Below are 17,547 nucleotides of genomic sequence, written 5' to 3'. Positions count from 1 at the left end.
CAAAGGATTACCTTTGGGAGAGGGGAGTAACACCCTCTCCCTTTGGAAATAGGTGTTGGAAGGCTTGGGAGGGGAGCCTCCCAAAGCCACTGGTATGCTTTGAAGGGCACATCCGTGCATAAACCAGTCTGCACCGGACAATGGAAAGGCGAGTGACCCCTCGCCTGTCCATCACCCCCCCAGGGGTGGTGCCAGAGCTCCTCCAGAGGGTCTCTTGATCCTGCCATCTTGAATCCAATGTGGGCAGAGGCCTCTGGGAGCATCTGAGTGGCCAGATGAGGAAGGTGACTTCAGAGCCCCCTCCTGATAGGTGGTCACCTGGCTAGGTAACCAATCCCCCTTTCAGGGTTATTTAGGATCTCCCTCTTGGGTGGGTCCTCAGATTCGGCTTGCAAAATTCCAGCAGGACTCCTTTGCAACCTCTACTTCAACATCTAGCCACTGTAACCGCGACTGGACCCTCCAGGAACCAACAATCTGCATCCACGATGAATACTCTGCTTGCAACATTGTTTCAATAGCTCCTTCCAGCTTCTGCAACATTTCCCCGGCTGTGCATCCTCTGAGGGTGGCATGGCTTCAGCATGACAAAGAAGCAGGCACCAACTCCAATGATGACTGGCTGCGTGGATCTCCTCTCATTCTCATCTGCATGGATCCTGCATCACAGTTGGTGGTCTGGAGTAGTCCTCTTGGTCCTCTCTGCCAGCTGTCCAACTTTGGTGGAGGTAAGCCCTTGCCTTCCCATGCAGGCCAGTACCCCCGTGCACCATGTCTCTTGCAGCTAACAAGGCTTATTGGCATCTCCTCCAAGGGATCTTCAGTCTCTGTGTACCCCCAGCACTCCTTCCTGTGACGCACAGCCCTCTGCATTCTTCTCCTGCAGCGTGGTACCCTTCTCCAGTTGTGCTGTGTGGGCTCCTCTGCGACTCCTGGTTCCTCTTCCAGTGGGTCTCCTGTGGGGGCTGCCTTTGCTTCTGTGGACTCTTTGCCTTCCTATGGGTCCCCCCCAAGACTCACCCTGTGGGTTGAGCCCTCCTGGACCTTGCAGGTCCCTGGCAGCTCCACTTTTGCTTCATTGCGACTTCTGCCTTTGCCAAGGCTTGTTGATGACTTTTCCATGCCACTGGCCAACTGCAATCTTCCATCCGGTGTGGGATGTGGACTGCATCCTCCAGGAACTCTTCACCAACTCCAGGGCTGCATTGCCGACAGTCTTCGTCCTACTGTCGACCAACTCCTGCAAACAGGCCGGTGGGTAGTGGCTCCTGCCACCAGCGGACACTCATGTGACCTCTGGACTTGGTCCCCTTTTTCCACAGGTCTTCCTCTTCAGGAACCTACCACTGGTTTCTTGCAGTCTTGTCTGGGTGTTCCATTATCATCTTTTCAGTCTTTTTGGATGGTTTGGGGAAAATCCAGTAACACTCCTTTCTTCCTAGTCGCTGGGGGGTACTGTGGTACTTACCCTTGGGGTTTCCTAGTTCCCCCAGCTCCCCTCTACACATTCCACTTACCTAAGTGGGGGTCCGGCATTCACATTCCATTTTTTTAGTATATGGTTTGGGCTCCCCCTAGGGTCACTATTGCCTTTTACTATTTCCTCTGTTTCTATTGCTATTTATGCCTATTTCTGATTAGTAGTGTACATATCTAGTGAGTTACCTCCTATTGGAGGGTTGCCTCGCTAGTACGTTTTGGTAATTGTGTCACTATAATAAAGTACCTTTATTTTTGTACAACTGAGTGTTTTCTTTCATGTGTGTAAGTGCTGTGTGACTACAGTGGTACTGCATGAGCTTTGCAAGACTCCTAGATAAGCCTTGGCTGCTCATCCACAGCTACCTCTAGAGAGCCTGGCTTCTAGACACTGCATACACTTCACTAAGAGGGGATACCTGGACCTGGTGTAAGGTGTAAGTACAATAGGTACCCACCACACACTAGGCCAGCTTCCTACACAACTACGGTGAGAATCTGCATATTCCAAACAGAATATCAAAGCTGCAGACACTTGCATGAAGGTGAAGCACCAATGCGGTTAGTGTTCTCCGTCTCGTTCCCAAGGATAAGCACAACAGAGACAGACATTGGCCCGTCTTCCAACATCAATGCTGCAGATTGAAAAACATCTAGAAATGAACCGCAAGTCTGTATGTTAAAAGACCACCTAGGAAACTCATTTAATGGCACATTTGGTGTTAGTCCAGATGTTAGCTAATGGCTAGGGAAGACAGGATGTCATGATACCATCAAAAGATTGATTCAACCATCAGTTTGATCTACTGAATATCACTTGATATGATGCCAATTTTTGTGTGGTTTCCTAGGTTGTACTTTTCATTTATGCCATTGCGATTATTTCTGCAATAGTGTCAGTTCATACAATCTGCACTAAAACTGAGCTTTAATGTTTAATAAAGCCTTTTATAAAATATATAGCGTGGACTCGTGTGCATTCACCTACTGAGGTAATATGCTCCAAAAGTCACTGACATAGCCCCGTATCTGTGACAAAAATGATCATTGTCCAGCCAGAATTAGAAAGTCTTACCTGCTCATGTTAGCAAGTTAGTTCATGCCTGCATCTGTCAGGGGTTGTGAAACTCTACCTGGCAGTGGCGGCCCGTCCTTTAGGGCGGAGGGGCCACCCCCCCCACCTTTTGCCCCCCATGAAGAGTGTCTGTCAGGATGAACAAAGGTCAGCCTGACAGACACTCTTCATGTTCAGGTCAGGCAGCCAGGAGCAGACATGCGCGATTTCCTTCACCACCTCGTTAATGAAGAGGGTAAATAACAGAGGGGCCAACACGCAACCTTGGCGAACTCCCCTTTTAATTGGGATTCTTTCGGTCAGCTCACCTTGCTTGCCCCATCTCACTTGTGCATAATTGTTTTCATGAAGTCGCTTTAGCAAAAGTAGTATGTCGGCTGGAACCCCCAATCTACCTAACACTTCCCACAGTTTAGCTCTAGGGACCAGGTCAAAGGCAGATCGTACTTCTATGAATGCTACATATAGGGACTGTTTAGAAAGAACTACATGTTTCCAATACAGAGTAGCCAGCCTAAAGACCTGATCCACCGTGCTGGTTTTCAAACAAAAACCAGCCTGGAGTGGGGAAAGAATCTGGTGATCTTCAACCCAGCTAGTTAGCCTCTGTAAAAGTTGTTTAGCAAAAATCTTTTGTAAGTTGTCAATGAGGCTAATCGGTCTATAATTGGTGGGAAGATTTGCGTTGCCCCCTTCCATGTGTCAGGAATTTGCCCCCCTGCTGCTATGCTATTTGAGATTGCATTTATATACCAGGACCATATATTTGGTTCTGATTTATAAAGATCTCCTGGGAGCTTATCCGGCCCAGGTGCTTTGCCGGGTTTTAAGGAATTAATAGCGTGAAGGGTTTCTTCCATAGAGAAGAAAATACAATCATCAGTGGCGTGGGCACCTCCCCCAGATAGAGGCAAACTAGAACTAAAATTTGGCCTTGCTGTTTGGGAATAATCTTCATCATATGCCATCAGATCTGCTGGCAGAGCATAGAGACTAGAAAAATGCTCCACCCAGCTTTCAGGTTGTATATAGTTACCAGGAGAATTCCTGCCACCATTTTGTCTTTTGGTCAAAAGTACTTATTATTATTTGATCTTGAGGCATATAATAGTTCCTGACACAAATGGTCCTCCCACAGCCTTTTTGCTTGTGTTATGGTGTCTTTGTATATACGTCTAGCTTTTTGACCTCCCCCGGGGGCCTGAGATAACCGCTGCTTTTAACCCAGACTTTGCCCTTGAGCAGCTCTCATCAAACCATCCCTTACGGACTACTCTCCCTCCACTGGGCCTAGGCCCACCCTTTTTGCAAAGAAAAAAACTCTGCAATTGTTTGGACAAACTGTCATGTATGTGGAGAATTGGAATGTTATCAACAGGCTGATCCTCATACGCCGCCAAATTGTCTAAACCAACGTGGTAGATCCCTCTTAACAAATGGGGGTTGGACATCACTTTGGGCCAGGCAACCTTTGTTAAATTGTTATTCCGGCATGGCAATGGGACCACTGTGTGTAGGTTATTTAGTGTCCTCCTAAGCATCTCCCCGGACAAGGTGAGAAGCAGTGGAAAGTGATCGCTCTCGCATCTCACGTCCACTCTCGTGTCCCTCAGGTGAGGCCACAGCCTAACATCCACCAGAAGATAATCAATGGTACTTGTGGACGTACCCCGTTTAAACGTCAACGCAGTATTTAAATCAGAAGGTGTTCTGCCGTTACAAGCCCTGAGACCAGGCTTTAAACATATTGTGGCCAGTTGTGAGGCCACTCGGGAACGTGTGGAGAACCGAGTGCTGGTTAACTGTGGTATCCCCCATAGCTCATCTTCATCAGTTAAACCACTGAGCAAGGAAGAGGGTTCAAAAGGTGCAGTTCATATCGCCGGTGATAATTAAAAGAGTGGAAGGTTGGAGACTGTCCAAAAAAATCGGACAATGAAACCAGAGTCTGTGACTCAGAGCCTCTTGAGACAGATCGAATATAAACATTAACACTAACAATTGTAAAATCCTGTTTAAACTTAATTCATACACCCATGAGATCAGTGGAATCAATGTCCAATGACAAAAAGTCACATTGCAATTTCATATTTAAAAGTAACAACAACCCGCACAACCCCGTCCCTTCTCTGGAGGTAGGGCAGGAACACAAAATGAAAGTAATCCATCTATATTATTGACACCCTCTGCCCAGGTTTCCTGGAACAGGCAGATATCCATATCTTTAATAAAAGTAACCCATTCTGGATCTGCCAATTTCTTATCAAAACTGGCTATGTTCCATGACATTAAAGACAATGTACATTTATCTGGGTCAATTTCAAGGGTCGGACTGCCTAAATCCCTCATATCCATATAGTTACCACAAGTGTCCGACAACGACACCCTACCACTCTCCTTGATATGTAGGACCTCAGGGCTAGTCTCCATACAAGCTGCAAGATCGGTGGCCAGGCACACAGTGTCAGGCAGCAGACAGGAATTAATAGTTACCATAGATGTAGCATCTCCCAGGGGACAATTTGAACCACCAAGGCCTATATCTTGATAGGGACCAAATGGGTTCAATGTAATCCTTATCCCCCCCTGCTCGATACTTTATTCGAACGGGTACGGGTGTCAAAATCCATAAGTTGGGTCACCAGGGTCTTGTCTACAAGATGAATAGAAATCGTGTCAAAATTAGTGTCTGGAATGCAGCTTCTAGCTACTGCTAATATATCCGAACAAATAACAGAAAGACAATACCGTCGGGAGCGTAACCAGTGTATTACCTTATTGGTTAAATAATCATGACTCTCGACTAATCCTGGTGGCAATTTTGGAACATCAGCCAAGTAAATTATGTTATCTCCACCTCCCATGCCCAGGTCCTGCACCTTGTTAACTATACCACCAATATCATTACAGGAGGGGGTTTTACTTTTATGGGGAGTTTCAGATGTTCTAATTAGAAGCGGTGAAAGTCTGCCCTTCTGGCCAGCTATTTTTGGGGGATTATCTCCCCTGGCCCTTCCACTATCAACATCAGGGTGGACAGAATTACTTGTCCAAATCCCTTGGCGAGCTCTACGACTAAGTGTTCTATCGGGCACTCCTCTATGTCTCAAGTTATCTTTACTGTGATTGGAGTAATAGCCCTTTCTACCTGTTGAGGGCGATTTCCCACGATCAGAGGAGGCCATAACCCCCCTTGCCAAAGACCCCATTGATGGACTAACCTGAGTGAGGGCTTTACTTTCCCTTGCCTCCCCACTAGCCCCTTGGCATTTACATCCACATTGGTACAATGATTTTTCCTTCATTAATCTTGTTAGTGCTATAACCAGATCCCTGACTTCATCCACTCTCTGGAGGACTGAAGCCAGGTTAATACTACTGTCTGGTGGCTCGAGACCTTTCAAATCATGTAGGGGGGTAGGTAGGCTGGCAGCCGGGATAGCTGGTCCAGGCAAAGATTGAAGCATGCCCATAGACATAGGCTGATCCCCTTTTCCTAACAGTGGCTCAAAACGGTTATTACATAATAATGATGGAGCCACCTTGATCACCGGGCTCAGCGGAAGAAAAGATGGCATAGCTGCCTCAGAGGGAGGCCCCTTCCGGGGTGCTGAGGGACAAGGTACACTGCAGGATGGGGACAGCGTAGATGCTGCAACAGGGTGACTGTGGGTATGCAACCCCTCACTTCCATCAGTCTGTAATAAAATGTTAGGATATGGTCTTTTTCCCTTTTTATTAAATATTTCCAGAATTTTCCTGTCCCTGAAAGAATCCTTCTTGGGGAGCCTCGGCCCCGTTGGATGAGAACTTAATATAGACTCGACCTCCTCAAAGAGGAGGTCAATTGCGTCAAATGAATTGGGCCCACTCAGAGATACTGAGTTCAAGGATTTGCCTGAGCGTTTTTGAGCTTTTTTGGTTCCCATGGCTGGAGCCGATATGTCTGCGGCCTTTCTTTTCCCCATGTTACACAAACAGTCACAGAATGTCACAGGGCCACAAGGTACAAATTGTGCAATTTCCTTACTTGCGTGTTATGTTCTCCTACAACCAAGATGGTCAGCCCTGCCCGGCCTCTTCTGGGCAATGCCAATGACGTGCAGGTCCTGAAAGGTTTATATGGAGCCCGGGCTGGTGTTCACTGAATGCTGAGCATCACCTGAGATCAAATCCTCTTACTGGAGGCATTTATCCAAGTTGCAAATATCCACAGGGTTTATCCAGCCCTACCCCTCCCAGGTGGTGACAAGTATATCAATCAGCAACTCCTTCCTGGGGATGCCACATAGCTTGTGCTGGAAAAGGTAAAATTCAAGACCCGCTGGGTATTACCGCATAAGACTCAGAGGGGTTGCTCAGCCCGGCCTCTGGCAGTCTTTGACAGGCGTGGAAGAGCCCGCCCTTGGCCCGGGCTTTGCCCGGGTGCGTCCCGTGCAGCGGGGCGGTGTGGCCTGTTTTCAGCGCCCCGCGTCCATAGTCCAGCCCCCTCAGCAACACCAAATGGCTCCTGGGACAGCGAGTCCCACCAGGAGATAGGGGCGGCAGGGGGTAAAAGCGACCAGCAGTGGGGCGGTGCGGCGAGTTTTCAGCGCCCGCGTCCGTAGTCCAGCCCCCTCAGCAACACCAAATGGCTCCTGGGACAGCGAATCCCACACGGAGATAGGGGCGGCAGGGGGTAAAAGCGACCAGCAGTGGGGCGGTGCGGCGAGTTTTCAGCGCCCGCGTCCGTAGTCCAGCCCCCTCAGCAACACCAAATGGCTCCTGGGACAGCGAGTCCCACACGGAGATAGGGGCGGCAGTGGGTAAAAGCGACCAGCAGCGGGGCGGCGCGGCACGTTTTCAGCACCCGCGTCCGTACTCCAGCCCCCTCAGCAACACCAAATGGCTCCTGGGACAGCGAGTCCCACCAGGAGATAGGGGCGGCAGGGGGTAAAAGCGACCAGCAGCGGGTGGTGCGTTTTCAGCGCCCGCAGTCCAGCCCCCTCAGCAACACCAAATGGCTCCTGGGACAGCGAGTCCCACCAGGAGATGGGGGCGTCAGGGAGTAAAAGCGACCAGCAGCTGTCTCATTAGAAGCAGGCTTCATGTGTGCCTGGGAAGGCACATGAGTTTTAGGATTAAATCTGTTTATTAACATTTTGTCTTATACAACTATTACACCTACAACCACTGGCAGTGGATATAAAATAAAAAGAAGAAACAAGAAACCAAACATAGTGCCCCCGTACCTATATCTGTATATTGCTATAGAGCCTGCTCATACACACCCCTCCCCCCACTCCGCATAAGCCACCTATCCATCGTTTGTCGTATCTGTCGCCTCAGTCGGCCCTTAACTTGAGCTAGTCAAGCGCAGGACGCACAGGTAACGCGGGCATGTCAGCTCCCTTTATCTCGTCCGAGAGGTAAGAGATACATGGGCCCCATATCCTATCAAAGTTGGGCAGGGATCCTGTGGCCATTGCCGTCAGCTTTTCCATTCCCAATATGTCCCACAACTTGTGTAGCCAGTCAGTATGTGAGGGAATCGCCTCAGTACCCCATCGAGCTAAAAGCAGCTGTTTAGCGGCACCGATCGCCAGTGTAACGGCTCTACCTTTCAGGGCCTTGAGAGGGTATGTCTGCGGGTCAGGTAGTCCTATAAGATGTAGCTGGGTAAACGTGGTATGGATGTGTCATATATTCAGAGAGTTCTCCCAAAAGGGGGCTAAGCATGGGTATTGCCATAGGATACGTGTGAGTGTACCCCTCTGTCCACACCCCCGCCAGCAACAGTCCATGGCGCCTTTCTGCCATCCGGCCACTAGCGCCAGTGTATAATACCAGTAGTGCGCTATTTTCAAGAATAATTCCTTGGTGTTTATGTTGCAGGCTGTTACGCGTGCTCAGTGTAGCACATCTCGCCATTCCCTGTCTGTGAAGGCACGGTCACATTCAGCTTCCCACCTATGCACCAGAGTGGTACATAAACCTGAGAAGTCTTTTGACGGCATTTCAAGCAACCCCACAAAACATGCTGCTCTCTGCTGATGATGGGTGAAACCCAGAAATACATGTCCAGAGATACTCAGCACTTGCTGTACCTATTAAGGTGAAAGACTTTGATTACTTTTGTTGATGTACAACAAATCTGACTGCATTTACCAAGATGCATTGGGGCTAACTTTTTGCTGGAGTGCAATAAGCCTATCTGTCGAGCGTGTCAGCAGCCAGCGTTCAAAGGGGGAGGAGGGGTCTACTTGCATGGGGTCGGATTGTCGGAGATAACACCCAGTGTCTGATCACCAAATACTGCCAATAAGCTTCTTTTGGGAGGCCATAAGCCTATCGGAGTTGAGGGAAATCCATGATCCCCTGCACATCGAACAAGTCCCCAACTCTTTTACAAGGGGAAGTCTGGATTGCCAATGATCGGCGTTTTTGGGGATACAGCGAGGACAGGGCCTTATGTATCTGCACTTGCTCCCATACCTCCATGGTGGCTCGCAGAACCGAAGATACGTAAACACCCGGTGGGCGGCATGCTTGTGGGAGCCAGGGGCCTTCCAGATGTTTAGTCCTGTAATAGCCTGGTCTATAAAGCACTAGTGCTTTTCAGTGCTCGCACAAGACCATTCCACCAGATATCTCAGCTGGGCAGCTTGATAGTACCCAACCAGGTAGGGGATTCCCAACCCCACCTCTGAGTGCGGCAAATAGGTCTGTTCTCATGTCATTCTCACCTTCTTTCCTGCGCAGATGAAGTCCCATCTCAGTCTCTGCATAACATGTAGTACCATAGGCGGGTGTTGTAGTGGGAGGGTCTGCATGATGAACAGCACTTTAGGTAGAAGTGTCATCGTCACCACAGCGATGCCTCCCAACCACAAGAGGCCATACCCCCTCCACTTAGCCAGGGCCCCACGGGCCCAGCAGGGAGACAAAACTATTTTCTGCTATAGCGGCTGGTGTGGTGCAGATTTGTAAGCCTACGTTTTACAGTTCTTGTTGGGCCCAAAAAAATTGTAAGAGGGGTCGCAGTGCTTCTCTGATAGAGGATTTAGACAGATTGGCTTTGAAACCTGCCACCCCGCCAAAGGCCCACAGTTAATTTATCACTGCTGCAAGTGAGATCTTCGGATGAGTCAACTAGAGAAGGACATCATTGGCATATAGGCCTTCATGACGACATTGGCGGTAAGTTCCGCTTACCATCATGCCTACTTCCGCCAACATACTGCCGCCAAGCATATTATGACACACACATACCAATACGTCACTGTACAGCCACACACACAAGTCCGCCAGCCCAAAGTTCTGTAATAAACTGGCAGTAACAAAACCCACACCGTTACACCACTACGCCCACAACATTATGACCCACGAATCACCACGGCAGACATTCAATGGCGGTAAACCATTGGCAGTACATACCGCCGCGCTAAAAATACACACACTCAAACAAAACACCACCACATTGGACAATTCAAACTACACACACCTGACACTCATACACACACTACACCCACACCACCATAAAGCACCCACCCACAATACACACATCCCTTTACGACTAGAAAGAATTGCCACCAGAGAGAGATATAGCAAGAGCACCCACACAACCAGAGCCACATAACACCATCACCCATACACGATCCACGCACCTTACATCACACACACCAACACATCACCCCACACACCCTCACCCACACCACTCACACTACACCCATGGCACCACAACGACACCCCAGGTTCTCTGAGGAGGAGCTAAGGGTCATGGTGGAGGAAATCATCCAGGAAGAGCCACAGCTATTTGGATCACAGGTGCAGCAGACATCCATTGCTAGGAAGATGGAGCCATGGCGGAGAATCGTGGACAGGGTCAAAGCCGTGGGACAGCACCCCAGAACAAGGGATGACATCAGGAAGAGGTGGAATCACCTATGGGGGAAGGTGCATTCCATGGCAGCAACACACCGCCTAGCTGTACAGAGGACAGGTGGTGGACCTCCACCTCCTCCCCCACAACTAACAACATGGGAGGAGCAAGTCTTGGCAATCATGCATCCTGAGGAGCTTGCAGGAGTAGGAGGAGGACTGGACTCTGGTAAATCAAATCTCTATTACTATCACCTCCCCTACCTGCATGCCATCACAAACCCCCACCCTTACCCTCACTCCCATCACATCACCACCTCCCACATACCCCACCATCACAACCCACTCATCCCAATACCAAGCCCTGCATGCAACACCAATGCATGGACACCCCTCACAGACCTGCATAGACACCTATCACCACTGCATGCACACTGGAGAGAATCACCTATCCGACAAAATAGCAACTCACACAAAGGCAAATCTGCCAGGGCAACAACAACCATAGAGGGCAACACACCCATGCACAATATGTCACACGGAGAAACAATAACAATGCATTTACATCCCCACAGGTCCCCCAGCCAATGTCACTGGAGAAGAGGTGCCAGCAACATCCAGTCCCCCCCTGAAGAGGCCCACAGTAATGACAGCAGTTCTACTCACCTGGATCTGGATGACCAACCTGGCCCATCGGGGATCTCCGGACAGTCGGTTACACAGGCACAGTCACACACCACCAGAGAGCCTTCCCCCTCAGGAAACACCACCACAGCACCCACCCTGCAGGCCCATACCTCTGTCCCCAGGACACGTCAATCAGCGGGCCACCCCACAAACACAGGACGATCAGGGACCTGGGGTCAGTGGCAGTGGGCACACGGTTCAGGGCACAGAGGCACAGGACAACAGGGAAGCTGGGAGGACTGCTGTGCGACAGGGGGAGGACAGGCCCAGGGAATCGACCCTCCAGGAGGCACTCACCGTGATCCTGGGAGCATATCAACATTCCCAGGATACGCTGGGCCAGATCATGGACAAGATGCAGGAGAACATGCGGCTGCAGGAGGGACAGTACCTGGGGATCAGGGAGGACTTGAACGACATCAACACCACCCTGGTCACCATTGCAGGGGTGGTGGCAGACATGGCCAACACTATAAGGGAGGCAGTGGCACACCACTGGGCCCCTGCCACTAGCCAAACCGATGAACAGCCCTCCACCTCCGCTAGTGGACAGGAGGACCCAGGACCAACAGGCCACCCGCACCCCTCCCCCTGCAGAAGGAGAACCACCTGTAGGAGGCTGGCCTGGCTTATAGTGGGTACCTTGAGGTACTTACACCTTGTGCCAGGTCCACTTATCCCTTATTAGTAGATTAGAGGTGTTCTAGCAGCTTAGGATGATAGAGGTAGCTATAACAGAGCAGCTTAGGCTGAACTAGGAGACATGCAAAGCTCCTACTATACCACTTATATCACTTAGCACTACATCATAAGAAAACACAATACTCAGAGTTACTAAAAATAAAGGTACATTATTTTAGTGACAATATGCCAAAAGTATCTCAGAGGATATACTCCCTTAGGCGGTAAATAATATACACAAAATAGACACACAACCCAGAATCAGGTAAGAAAACTGTTAGAAAAGTAGTGCAAACACTGTAAAACACAATAGAATGTAATAGGAGACAATATGCCTAAGGGCAACACAAACCATATACTACAGCAGTGGAATGTGAACCTCGAATTGGCCCCAGGCCTAGTGTAGTGTGTAGAGGGTCGCTGGGAGTGTAGGAAAACACTAAGGGTGTCCAAGATAACCCACCCCAAGACCCTGAAAAGTAGGAGTAAAGTTACCCTACTATCCCAGAAAGACAGTAAAGTCGAGATAGGAGATTCTGCAAAGACAACAACTGACTGCAAGGCACTGAAGACGGATTCCTGAGCACAACGGTCGACAGCACAACAAAAGAGGGTCCCACGAAGTCGGAGTCCAACTCAGCGAGTTGGGCAAAGCAGGACGGAGTGCTGGGGACCTGGGGTAGGCTGTGCACAAAGGAAGTCTTGCAAACGTGCACAGAAGTCCTAGCAGCTGCAGTTCACGCAGTCCAGAGGATTACTGTCTGGCGTGGGAGGCAAGGACTTACCTCCACCAAATTTGGACAGATGGGCCACTGGACTGTTGGGGACACTTGCATCCAGCTCCTGTGTTCCAGGGTCCACGCTCTTCAAGATGAGGGGGGACCCAGAGGACCGGTGATGTAGAAGTTTGGTGCCGGCGTTGGCAGGGGGAAGATTCCGTCGACCCACGGAAGATTTCTTCTTGGCTTCCAGTGCAGGGTGAAGGCAGACAGCCCTCAGGGCATGCACCACCAGGAAACAGTTGAGAAAGCCGGCAGGATGAGCCGCTACAATGTTGCTGGTATTCTTCTAGCTACTTTGTTGCGGTTTTCAGGCGTCCTGGAGCAGTCAGCGGTTGATCCTTGGCAGAAGTCGAAGAGAGAAGTGCAGAGGAACTCTGGTGAGCTCTTGCATTTGTTATCTGGTGAGATATCCACAGGAGAGACCCTAAATAGCCCTCAGAGGAGAATTGGCTACAGAGAAAGGTAAGCACCTATCAGGAGGGGTCTCTGACATCACCTGCTGGCACTGACCACTCAGAGGTCTCTATTGTGCCCTCACACCTCTGCATTCAAGATGGCAGAGGTCTGGGACACACTGGAGGAGCTCTGGGCACCTCCCCTTTGGAGGTGCGGTCAGGGGAGTGGCCACTCCCCTTTCCTTTGTCCAGTTTCGCGCCAGAGCAGGGCTGGGGGGATCCCTGACAAATGGGTCAGAACAAGAGTGAACAGAAAAGTTCATACAGGTGGTGACAAGGATGGCAAGAAGAAGGATGATAAGTCTTCTGACAAGGGTGGGGACAAAGATCAAAAGCATTCTGAGTCTTCATCAGGCCCACAAAAATCCTATGGGGGAGGTGGGTCCAAATCCTCTTCTAACAATCAAAAGAAGCCATGGTGTTATTTATGTAAGAGTAAAGGAGATTGGCCAAGTGGTTCCACCTGCCCAAAGAAAATGCCAAGGCTCCCACTACCACAACCCCAACTGCGTCCTGTAGTGCCCCTAGTAATAGCAGTGGTGGTGGGAAGTCTACTACAAATAGCCAATTAAAGGGTGTAGCTGGGCTCACCATTAGTAATATAGTTGGTGTTGGTCTTGTTAGGGAGACCACAGAGGCTGTTTTAGTCTCTGATGGTGGTATTGACTTTGCCACCTTAGTTGCTTGTCCCCTTAATATGGGTAAGTACTAGCAGCTTCCCCTAATAAATGGTGTTGAGGTTGAGGCCTACAGGGATACAGGAGCCGGTGTCACTATGGTAATTGAGAAACTGGTTCACCTTGATCAACACCTACTTGGTCAGCAGTATCAAGTGTCTGATGCTCATAACAACACTCTTAGCCACCCCATGGCTGTTGTGAATCTCAACTGGAGGGGGGTTACTGGTCCAAAGTAAGTTGTGGTAGCCACTGAATTACCTGTAGATTGCTTACTAGGCAATGATTTGGAGACATCAGATTGGGCTGAAGTGGAGTTGGAGGCTCATGCAGCAATGCTGGGCATTCCAGGGCATATCTTTGTTCTCACAAGGGCTCAAGCCCAGAAGCACAGAGGACAGGGAAGCTTCGATCCTGGAACAATGGACCAATTGCTCCCAAAAGCTAGGGGTAGAAAGAGTAAATCCTTGCCCACTATCCCTCCCTCTCCAGAAGATTCCCCTTTTGAGGAGGAGGAATCCTTTCCCTGTGCAGAACCTACACCAGATGAGCTAGCGGCAGACACTGCTGAGTTTTTGGGTGCAGGGGGGCCTGATAGGGAAGAGCTGAGTGTGGCACAGCAGACCTGTCCCACACTAGAGGGTTTAAGACAGCAAGCTGTCAAACAGCAGAATGCGGATATCACTGATAGCCATAAGGTCTATTGGGAAGATAAGTCAAGGGACCCTAAAACTGGAGCTGCCAGGAGAAATAGTCATTGCTATGCAGCATAGCGAGTTTCTTCTGACCTTGGCACATGATATTCCTTTGGCCGGGCATTTGGGCCAAAGTGAAACTCGGGACAGACTTGTTCCATTGTTTCACTGGCCTCACATGTCAGAGGACACTAAAGAGTTTTGTGGCGCCTGTGTGACCTGCCAAGCCAGTGGCAAGACTGGTGGTACACCTAGGGCCCCCTTAATTCCACTTCCAGTGGTTGGGGTGCCCTTTGAAACGGTAGGGGTTGACATAGTTGGCCCCCTTGACCCTCCAACAGCTTCAGGCAATAGGTTTATCCTTGTGGTAGTGGACCATGCCACTAGGTATCCTGAAGCCATACCCTTAAGGACCACTACAGCGCCTGCAGTGGCAAAAGCCCTCCTGTGAATCTTTTCGAGAGTGGGTTTCCCCAAGGAAATGGTGTCAGACAGAAGTAGTAACTTCATGTCTGCAGACCTCAAAGCTATGTGGAAGGAGTGTGGTGTAGCTTATAAGTTCACTACTCCTTATCATCCACAGACAAATGGTCTGGTTGAGAGGTTTAATACAACTCTCAAAGATATGATAGTGGGACTCCCTGAAAAACTCAGAAGGAGATGGGATGTCCTGTTGCCATGCCTCCTTTTTGCTTACAGGGAGGTACCCCCAAAAGAAGTGGGCTTTAGCCCCTTTCAACTCCTCTTTGGACACCCTGTAAGAGATTCCCTTGCTCTTTTAAGGGAGGAATGGGAACAACCTTTAAAAGCTCCCATGCAAGACATTGTGGATTATGTACTTGGCCTGACATCTAGGATGGCGGAGTACATGGAAAAGGCCAGTAAAAACCTTCAGGCCAGCCAAGAGCTCCAAAAGCAATGGCATGACCAGAAGGCTGTCCTGACCCAGTATCACCCAGGACAGAAGGTGTGGATATTGGAGCCTGTGGCCCCAAGAACACTCCAGGACAAACAGAGTGGACCCCCATCTTATTGTTGAGAAGAAAGGTGAGGTCACCTACTTGGTAGACCTCGGCACTGCCAGGAGTCCCCTTAGGGTGCTCCATGTCATTCGCTTGAAACCGTATTATGACAGGGCTGACTTAACCCTGCTCATGGCAACTGATGAGGGGCAGGAGAAAGAGTGACTCTCTCCCTGACCTCTTCTCCACCACTGAAGCTGATGGTTTAGTGGAGGGAGTGGTGCTTGGAGATTTCCTTCCTGCTGAGCAGAAGGACAACCGTATAAATCTCCAAGGCCAATTCTCTGACCTCTTCTCACTGATCCCAGGTACAACTACCTGGTGTGAGCACACAATCAACACTGGAGACAGCTTGCCTGTCAAAAATAAGATTTATAGGCAACCTGACCATGTCAGAGATTGCATAAAACAAGAGGTACAGAAAATGTTAGATCTGGGAGTGATTCAGCCTTCTGAAAGTCCATGGGCTAGCCCAGTGGTGCTTGTCCCTAAACCTCATACTAAAGATGGTAAAAAGGAAATGCGGTTTTGTGTTGACTACAGAGGTCTCAAACAGGTAACCAAAACTGATGCTCACCCTATACCCAGAGCAGATGAGCGCATATACTGGCATCGGCCAAGTATCTAAGCACTTTTGACTTAACTGCAGGGTATTGGCAGACTAAGTTGTCAGAAGATGCTAAATCTAAAACAGCATTTTGCACCATTGGAGGGAACTATCAGTTCACTGTTATGCCCTTTAGTTTGAAAAATGCACCTGCCACTTTTCAGAGGTTGGTGAACACAGTCCTGCAAGGGTTTGAAGCTTTTAGTGCAGCATATCTAGATGATATAGCGGTCTTTAGCTCCACCTGGGATCATCACCTGGTCCACCTATGGAAAGTTTTGGAGGCCCTGTAAAAGGCAGGCCTCACTATCAAGGCTTCAAAGTGACAGATAGGGCAGGAGAAAGTGGTTTATCTGGGCCACCTGGTAGGTGGGGAACAGATTGCACCACTGCAGGGGAAGATCCAGACCTTTATGGAATGGGCTCCCCCTACAACTCAAACCCAGGTGAGAGCCTTCTTAGGCCTCACAGGCTACTATAGGAGGTTCATTAAGAACCATGGCTCCATTGCAGCCCCTCTTAATGACCTCACAAGCAAGAAGATGCCTATAAAGGTATTGTCGACAGCTAGCTGTCAAAAGGCTTTTGATGAGCTTAAACAGGCTATGTGCTCTGCACCTGTCCTAAAAAGCCCTTGTTACTCCAAGAAATTCATAGCCCAGACTGATGCTTCTGAATTAGGGGTAGTGGCAGTTCTATCACAACTTAGCAATGAGGGCCAGGATCAATCTGTTGATTTCATCAGCAGGAGGTTGACCCCTAGAGAAAAGCGTTGGTCTGCCATAGAGAGGGATGCCTTTGCTGTGGTCTGGGCACTGAAGAAGTTGAGACCATACCTGTTTGGGACTCACTTTATTGTTCAGACAGACCACAAACCTCTATTATGGCTTAAACAAATGAAAGGTGAAAACCCTAAATTGTTGAGGTGGTCCATCTCCCTACGGGGAATGGACTATACAGTGGAAAATAGACCTGGGAGTACCCACTCCAATGCAGATGGACTCTCCAGATATTCCCACTTAGACAATGAAGAATCATCTGGGCAAGGTTAGCCTTATTGTCCCTCGTTTGGGGGAGGGAGGGATTGTGTAGCAAAGTACCATCTTGCCTGGCAGTTTACCCTCATTTTTCACATGTATGTAAGTTTGTTTTTGCCTGTCTCACTGGGATCCTGCTAGCCAGGACCCCAGTGCTCATAGTTTGTGGCCTGAATGTGGGTACCCGTGTAGTGAATAACTGTCACTGAGGCTCTTCTAACCAGAACCTCGGTGCCTATGCTCTCTCTGCCGTTAAAATTGTCACTATAGGCTAGTGACCATTTTCACCAATTCTAATTAGCACACTAGAACACCCTTCTAATTTCCTAGTATATGGTATCTCGGTACCCAGAGTATTGGGGTTCCAGGAGATCCCTATGGGCTGCAGCATTTATTTTGCCCCCCATAGAGAGCTCAGACAAACCTTACACAGGACTGCCACTGCAGCCTGAGTGAAATAACATCCATGTTATTTCACAGCCATTTTACA

The sequence above is a fragment of the Pleurodeles waltl genome, chromosome 3_2 (genome assembly GCF_031143425.1).
Source record: "Pleurodeles waltl isolate 20211129_DDA chromosome 3_2, aPleWal1.hap1.20221129, whole genome shotgun sequence".
Classification (NCBI taxonomy): domain Eukaryota; kingdom Metazoa; phylum Chordata; class Amphibia; order Caudata; family Salamandridae; genus Pleurodeles; species Pleurodeles waltl.
The sequence above is the reverse complement of the archived record's forward strand: the minus strand, read 5'-3'. Positions refer to the sequence as shown.